This window comes from Trichosurus vulpecula, chromosome 4 (assembly GCF_011100635.1).
Source record: "Trichosurus vulpecula isolate mTriVul1 chromosome 4, mTriVul1.pri, whole genome shotgun sequence".
Classification (NCBI taxonomy): Eukaryota; Metazoa; Chordata; class Mammalia; order Diprotodontia; family Phalangeridae; genus Trichosurus; species Trichosurus vulpecula.
Genome location: NC_050576.1, coordinates 220,076,774 through 220,086,117, shown reverse-complemented (window position 1 = coordinate 220,086,117; position 9,344 = coordinate 220,076,774).

The window sequence follows — 9,344 nt, the reverse complement described above, 5'->3', positions numbered from 1 at the left end:
AGCCTTTATGTGTTGTTAGTGGCTTCTGCAAAATTCCCCCAAATTCCATTTATTTCTTATGCTGACCCACTATATATTGAAACCATGATGGGGAAAGTCATGATGTGGAAGAGAGAGCCGTATTAGGAGCCACCTGGCTTAGCCTTGTAGAAAAGTGGTTATCGTGTCTTTGATTATACCACTAATACCTAACCTGTGCCAGTCACACAATAGGCACTTAATATATGGTGATCGATGGATGTGGAGAAAATTTGATAGTGATGGAGTCAAGGCAAATTAGGACTTTGCTAATGATTAGAAAGGATCTATGACAGATAGGCGGAGGTCAAGTATTTGTGAAGGGCAGCACAAGCCCATCCAGGTGAAAGCAGCAGGCTGTACGACCTGTGTGGCACACCAACCTATGCCACAATTTCTTTCTTTCTCTTCTTGCCCACTGGTGGGGGATCTAATGGTGCTCTGCATCTGTATTTCCTGCCTGACCATTCACTTCTTGTTTCCCTTTGGTCTGGTTAGAGGAACAGTAAAAATAGTTGGTTTTCCCTTCAGGGAGGCCAGGTTTAGAAGCTCAGCTTTTCTAAAGGAGGGCTGCTTAACCGTGTCATGTGTCATGTGTGTGTGTGTGTGTGGTGTGTGTCATAGACTCCTTTGGCAGTCTGGTGAAGATCATGAACTCCTCAGAATGAGGTTTTTAAAGAACATAAGGTATTACAAAGGGATCCAATTATATTGAAATACTCATTGTTTTATATGATTGTGTGCTTATATCTGATTGCTAGTCATCCCAGGAAGGGAGGATGGGAGGGGAGGGGAGGGCAGATAGAATTTGGAACTCAAAACTTAAAAAAAATCCAAAAGTTAAAAATTGTTCTAACATGTAATTGGGAGAAAAATAAAATATATATTAAAAAAATAAAAGTCATAAAAATATTTTTTAAAAGTTCACAGACCTCAGGTTAACAATCCCTGTCCTAAAAGTTTATTTCCACTTCTTTGCTGCTTAGACTGTTAGGAAACCTCCATGGCTATCAAACCTTAGCTGGCTTGGTTTTTGAATCATGCAGAAAGAATAAGGGGGAGAGGAATTCCATTTCCTAAGAGATAGGATATTGTTTTCCCCTTAGCTCAATCTGGGGGGTTGAGAGAGAAGTGAGAGAATGCAGAGGAAAGGAGGGGAGGGAGGGATGGCGTCAAAAGAGAGAAGCAGAGAGGGAGGGAGGAAGAGAGAGAAATAGGGAAGGAGGAAGAGGAGAGAGAGCCAGACAGAGACAGAGAGATAGAGGGAGAGGGCCAGAGCCAGAGTCAGGAAGGTGGGGGTAGGAGGAGAGGTAGAGAGAGGGGGGGGGCAGGAGGAGAGAGAGAGAGAGAGAGAGAAGAACAAAAAGAAGGAGGAGGAGGAGGAGGAGGAGGAGGAGGAGGAGAAGAAGAAGAAGAAGAAGAAGAAGAAGAAGAAGAAGAAGAAGAAGAAGAAGAAGAAGAAGAAGAAGCAGAAGAAGCAGAAGAAGCAGAAGAAGAAGAAGACAAAGAGCACTATTTTTATAATTTTTTAGGGGGTTACCCTGAGACAAGCCAGATTATGAGGGGGAAGCACCATTGATAAAATCTGGTTCTGGACTTGGGCAAGTAGTCTTGTCCTAGTAGTCTGTAAGAATGGTTGAAGCTACTGGGATTCTGCCACATAGCCTGGGATATCCCAACTATAGAACTGGTGGAGGCTTTCTACTGCAGCTGTTAGTCTTTGTGGAACTAGAGTGCTGGCACATACACTCCATGGGCCCCCTCTTCCCATGGGATACCCCTACACCCCCAGGGTTATTACATGTAATTACCATTAAAATGAGTAAGTAGCCTTTGTGCCCTTTTTCCATAACCAGAACCAAAATGGCCCTCTCTCCAGAGGCCACCAAGAGATCTGAGATATTTGTTTCCCACATTTTCATTAAAAGTTATTAGCATTATTAATGACCCATAGTCTTTATAGCAAATGGAACAGGATATTAAAGCACAGTATCCCAGGGTAGGGCAGGAAAGGATCTGGAAGGAGGGTGGAATGAGACTGTCTGTAGCAGGGACCATATACCCTGAAAACCCAGTTAGAGATTAACTTAAGTAGTGAGTAAGGCTATAGGCCAGGAGTAGTTCCAAGTACTATCAACTATGGAATAAAACAAACAGATTTGAATTCTAAGTTGGCTTCCCCCTACTATACATGGAATTCTTGGGTCTCCATCACCCTTTCGGGTAGGCAAACTCAATTCAAATTTGAAAATTAACAAAACATAATTAGGAAAATCAATCTGGAAAGGACCCAGGCCTGAGAGCAGTGACATTTAATTCTAGTCTTAGCTATGTGCAGTTGGAGAATTCATTTAATCTCTCTGGGACTGTGTTCTTTTCTTCCTGATGTATTGGGTAGTATGATCCCCCACATACATGGTTTCCAAAGTCCAGTGTAATTCTAAGATTCTACGATATACATTCTGTTATGAGGCAGCCAGGTGGCGCAGTGGATAGAATGCCAGGCATAGTCAGGAAGACCTGAGTTCAAATGTGGCCTCAGACACTTACTACCTACGTGAGCTTGGGCACATCACTTAACCTCTGTTTGCTTCAGTTTTTCTCATTTATGAAATGGGAAGTAATAGCAGCTAGGTGATGCCATAGTGCACAGAGCCCTGGGTCTGGAATCAGGGACACTCATGTTCTTGAGTTCAAATCTGGGCTCAGACACTTCTAACTGTGTGACCCTGGGCAAGTCACTTAACCCTGCTTACCTTAGTTTCCTCATCTGTAAAATGAACTAGGGAAGGAAATGGCAAACCACTGCAGTATCTCTGCCAAGAAAAGCCCAAATGGGGTCACAAAGAGTCAGACACAAACGAAAACCAACTAAACAGCAACAATGGAGTTACATAGACTACTACAGTAATTACACAGGATTCTAACATCGTACTATGACACCTAAACTGTTCTAAAATTGCCTATTGTTTGTGGGTTATCTATGTAACTGGCTTCCTCTGATAGTCTGGGTATTTGAAAGTTGGCTAGTAAAGTGTCTTTGAGGAGTAGAGACTAGGTAGGACAATATTCCCACTTTCTTTAGGAATACCCTTTAATGTGGTTGGGCCTGACTGGTATGCACAGCACAAAAATAGCTGTCCTGGAGACTAAGCCACACCTAGGATCATATCACAGCAGGCTTTGCATGCGGCAGGACACATTATACATGGTGACATCTGCTCATTCATTCAGCAAGCATTTCTTGAATATTTTCCTACTATGCATCCAGCTCTGAGGAAGATACAAAGAAAATATAAACTGTGGTTCTTCCAGGAACCGAGCAACTGAGTTGGGGGAACAAGTCCTGTGCGCATGAAACAGGCATGGAATTAGATGCCAGAATGAATGATAGAGTCAATAAGTGCTCTAGGAGTTTAGAAAATGAGGAGACCTGTGAGAGCTTGTAAACTTAAGGAAGGCTCCACGGGGGAAGTGGGCCTTGAAGGATGGACAGAACTGGGAAAGGCTACTCAGGAAACTCAGGAGGACATCCCAGGCAGAGAGAGTGGCTCATTTGTAGTACTACTTTATGGTATGAATGGCCCTAGGGGGATGGTGCCTCACAAAATGTGGTGGCCTTGGAATAGGAAGTTGACCTTTCTGTGCTTTGAGTGATTTTTTCAGTAGTGGTGATGGCTGAGTATAGAACTAACCACACTCTCTTGCCAAACTCCCTTATGATGTTTGGCCTTCCTTTTATTAATTACTTTCTATTTATCCTGTTTATAGATTGCTACATATACATATGTATATATATATATACACACACACACATTCATCTGTTTGTCTGTCTGTCTGTCTGTCTGTCTCTGTCTGTCTATCTATCTATCTGCATGCTGTCTGTCCCATTTAGATTATAAGCTTCTTGAGAACTTTTGCCTTTTTTTTTTGTATCCCCAGCACTTAGCACAGTGCATGGCACAGAGTAGGCACTTAATAAATGTTTAATTTATTAATTGATAAATTAATTGATGTGTGGTTGCGGGTAAAGGCAAAACTAACTGACTTATATGGGGTTTAAACCTATGGTTTTATCTACACATGCAGTCTAGGAAGGAGACCTAAAGAGTTCCATAGTTCTCGTGAAATGCCAAGTTTTACCTTTCTCTGTCATCACGTCCCGGGAGCCACCAGGGACACTAAAGGAAGTGCCACTAAATAAGCCACTAAGGTGATATATATATATATATATATATATATATATATATATATATATATGAATATATATATATACACACACACACATATATATTTGCCCCCCAAGGAAAATGGACCCCCAGTGCAGTGATCTACTCCCTGGACTTTTAGGGTGCAAAACTGCAGTGTCTGGAGCCCTTAAAAGCTGTTTATAGCCTAGACTCCTGGGGTTTCGCCTGTGTTCTTATTGTGGCTAAAGTATAGAGGGTATGACTATGCACAGACTCCATAGGGTTAGAACAGCCCTTGAAGGACCATTTAGTCCATTCCCTTGCCTCGAGGCAAGACTGCATCTAAGCAGCCCATGACAAACAAGACTATTTTAAAGACATTCATATTCCTCCACAGACTGCACAGATCTGAAGGGGAGTTCCTTTTAATGTTTAACATTAGAAGTCAGGAGCAACCCAGCTTCTCTTGCTTTCCTCGATTCTCACTGGAAAAAGCAGAGGGCTTGGCACAGTGTCTGGCACATAGTAGGTGCTCAACAAATGCAAGCTGACTAACTGACCGACGTTCCAAGATTCTTCCAAGGAGTCCTCTTTTAACAGATCTTACAGAGCCCCTCTCCCTGGCCAGGTTCACCTGAGCTCACATACATTCCTAATATGACCTATTGCTAATTCTTAGTGTAACAGGGACTGGCATATGCATAGGGCAACCTCTGACGATGTCTTTCACCATGTAGAATGCTGGGGCACCTGCTCTCAAGAGAATCACAATGATGTACAGCCCTGTGAAATGAATGAGATCATTAATGCATCCTAAAGTTACATATAGAGGCAGCTAGGTGGCGCAGTGGATACAGTACCGAGCCTGGAGTCGGGAAAACAGCCTCCTAAATTCAAATCTGGCCTCAGACACTTACTAGATGTGTGACCCTGGGCAAGTTGCTCAACTCTGTTTGCCTCAGTTTCCTCATCTGTAAAATGAGCTGGAGAAGGAAATGGCAAATCACTCCCCAGTATCTTTGCCAGGAAAATGCCAAACGGGGTCACAAAGAGGTAGACATGACTAGAAAGTGACTAAAGCAACAGCAACAAAACTATGTAGACTACCACAGTAATTACATAGGACTCCAACATCATACTATGACACCTAAAATGTTCTAAAATTGCCTATTGTCCTTGAGCTTTCATTTGGTGTCTTTTTTTTATCTTAGGTAGAGAGTGAGCATCCAAGGCTTTTGCTTTTGCTATATTTTTGAAGTAAATATCCTTTTGTAAAAGTTAATTGGTGTTAAGTGGTCAAATGAAACTGGGGAACAAGTCACTATCACCTAACAGTGGGGGGAAACAGCTGGTAGGGGCTTAAGTTGATTTCAGTACAGAAAAGAAACCCCATCAAGCCCTGAGGGTACCCTAGAATCCTGAGAGACAGCTGTAGCAGATTCACTCGAGGAGAACAGGGCCCAAGAATATTCAATACACTACCAGTCAGTCCCCAGAGACTGATCTCACGTAAGTCTTCCTAAGTTCCTTCTTCTGTCTCTTTCCTTCTACCACTTTTTACACCTCTTCCACCACCATCATTACCAACATCCTATTTCCAGAACCCAGTATGCTCCTGAGCAAAGTTTCGTTTCCAAAGATATTATCATCTTTTCCTTCCATGTCTCACTTGAAAATACCTCCTCCAAAGCTTCTCAGTGTCTGAACCTGAGAGAGTGCAAAGGACAGTCTCACATACCAGCCCACCATCTCTGTGCTGGGAGATAGCTGGGAGTTTTGAATGAGGTGTTGACTCCTGGGGACCTGGAATTGTTAGAAATGACAGATGTATCTGGTACTCTTGTGGTTAGAGAGGGTCAGGGAGATTAGCCTAGTGGGGAGAGGCAAGGAGGGAAGGGAAAATGGTACAAAAAAGACAGCATTACACTTAACTGAGAAGCCCAGAAACTACTGCAATTCTTTGCTTAAGGTGGAGGACCTACACAGAGAAGGTAGGATAGATTCTCTGCGTGCAATATTGTAGACCATAATTCTTGCATTTTCTATCCCCTTCCCCAACCTCAATTCTGAAAATATTAAGGAAAGGTGCCACAGAAGAAAGAATGTAGAACCCGGAATCAGGAGACCTAGGTTCAAATTTTGATCTCAAACTAGTGCAAATATGGAAAATTCCTTTAATCTCTCTGTGCCTCAGTTTCCTCATCCAAAAAACAGTTAAGAAAGCGGGGGCAGAGCCAAGATGGTGGCCGGAAACCAGAGACTTGTGTGAGCTCCCTGCCAGGTCCCTCCAAAAACCTAAAAAATGGCTCTGAACAAATTCTAGAACTGCAGAACCCACAAAATAGCAGAGGGAAGCAGGGCTCCAGCCCAGGACAGCCTGGATGGTCTCTGGGTGAGGTCTATCCCGCATGGAGTGGAGTGGAGTGGAGCAGAGCCCAGTGTGGGCAGCACGGACCAACCAGACCAGGAGCCGGGCGGAGCAGGCCCTAGCGCCCTGAATCAGTGAGCTGCAGCAGTTACCAGACTTCTCAACCCACAAACACCAAAGACAACAAAGAAGGTTAGTGGAAAAAGCTGCTGGGGACAGAGCGAAAAAAAGGAGTTCGAGGTTCAGCCACTGCTCCCAGGGCAGCGGAGGTGGGGCAGCTACAAAACTACAGCTGCAGCTGCTTCTGGCCCCAGGCCCACCTGGTGGGGGGAGTTAGGTGGCGGATCAGAGCAGGAGTGCAGAGTCTGCTGAAGATCTAAGTCCAGTCCGGGTTGGGGGTTCTTGGGGAAGGAGGAGTGCTGGTGTGGCAGAGCTGGCACATCCCCCCCAAACATGGAACATAGAACTCTTTAGTCTACAAGCAGTCATACCCACTGAAAAACTCAAGGGTCAAGTTAGCTGGTTGGGAATATGGCCAGGCAGCGAAAACACACCCAGATTCAGTGTCAGACTTTGGATTCTTTCTTTGGTGACAAAGAAGACCAAAACATACAGCCTAAAGAAGTCAACAAAGTGCAAGAGCCTACACCAAAAGCCTCCAAGAAAAACATGAACTGGTCTCAGGCCATGGAAGAGCTCAAAAAGGATTTGGAAAAGCAAGTTAGAGAAGTAGAGGAAAAATTGGGAAGAGAAATGAGAAGGATGCAAGAAAACCATGAAAAACAAGTCAATGACTTGCTAAAGGAGACCCAAAAAAATACTGAAAAATACACTGAGGAAAACAACACCTTAAAAACTAGACTAACTCAAATGGCAAAAGAGCTCCAAAAAGCCAATGAGGAGAAGAATGCCTTGAAAGGCAGAATTAGCCAAATGGAAAAGGAGGTCCAAAAGACCACTGAAGAAAATACTACCTTAAAAGTTAGATTGGAGCAAGTGGAAGCTAGTGACTTGATGAGAAATCAAGATATTATAAAAACAGAACCAAAGGAATGAAAAAATGGAAGACAATGTGAAATATCTCATTGGAAAAACCACTGACCTGGAAAATAGATCCAGGAGAGAGAATTTAAAAATTATTGGACTACCTGAAAGCCATGATCAAACAAAGAGCCTAGATATCATCTTTCAAGAAATTATCAAGGAGAATTGCCCTGATATTCTAGAACCAGAGGGTAAAATAGAAATTGAAAGAATACACAGATTGCCTCCTGAAAAAGATCCCAAAAAGAAAACTCCTAGGAATATTGTTGCCAAATTCCAGAGCTCCCAGAACAAGGAGAAAATACTGCAGGCAGCCAGAAAGAAACAATTTGAGTATTGTGGAAATACAATCAGTATAACACAGGATCTAGCAGCTTCTACCTTAAGGGATCGAAGGGCTTGGAATACGACATTCCAGAGGTCAATGGAGCTGGGATTAAAACCAAGAATCACCTACCCAGCAAAACTGAGTATCATGCTCCAAGGCAAAATATGGATTTTCAACAAAATAGAGGACTTTCAAGCTGTCTCAGTGAAAAGACCAGAGCTAAACAGAAAATTTGACTTTCAAACACAAGAATCAAGGGAAGCATGAAAAGGTAAACAAGAAAGAGAAATCCCAAGGGATTTACTAAAGTTGACCTGTTTTGTTTACATTCCTACTTGGAAAGATGATGTGTATGATTCATGAGACCTCAGTATTAGGGTAGCTGAAGGGAATATGCATATATGCATGTGTGTATATATATATATGTATATGTGTGTGTGTGTGTGTATGTACATGTATATATATGGGTGTGTATATGTATATATATGTGTGTATGCATGTATATATGTATGTGTATATATATACATATATATGCACACATATTTATTTATATATATATATATATATATATACATGTATATATATATATATATATATATAGACAGAGGGCACAGGGTGAGTTGAATATGAAGGGATGACATCTAAAAAATAAAATCAAATTAAGGGATGAGAGAGTAATATACTGAGAGAGGGAGAAAGGGAGAGATAGAATGGGATAAATTATCTCTCATAAAAATGGCAAGAAAAAGCAGTTCTGTAGGAATGGAAGAGGGGGCAGGTGAAGAGGAATGAGTGAATCTTGCTCTCATTGGATTTGACCTGAGGAGGGAATACCATACACACTCAATTGGGTATCTTACCCCACAGGAAAAAAGGAGGAAGAAGATAAAAAAGAGGGGATGATAGAAGGGAGGGCAGATGGGGGAGGAGGTAATCAAACCCAAACACTTTTGAAAAGGGACAGGGTCAAGGGAGAAAATTCAATAAAGGGGGATAGGTTAGGAAGGAGCAAAATAGAGTTAGTCTTTCACAACATGAGTACTGTGGAAGGGTTTTACATAAAGATACACATGTGGCCTATGCTGAATTGCTTGCCTTCTTAGGGAGGGTGGTTGGGGAGGGGAGAAGGGAGAGAATTTGGAACTCAAAGTTTTAAAAACAGATGTTCAAAAACAAACAAAAAAACGTTTTTGCATGCAACTAGGAAATAAGATACACAGGCAATGGGGCGTAGAAATTTATCTTGCCCTACAAGAAAGGAAGGGAAAAGGGATTTGAGGGGAGTGGGGTGACAGAAGGGAGGGCTGACTGGGGAACGGGGCAGCCAGAATACACGGCATCTTGGAGTGGGTGGGAGGGTAGAAATGGGTAGAAAATTTGTAATTCAAACTCTTGT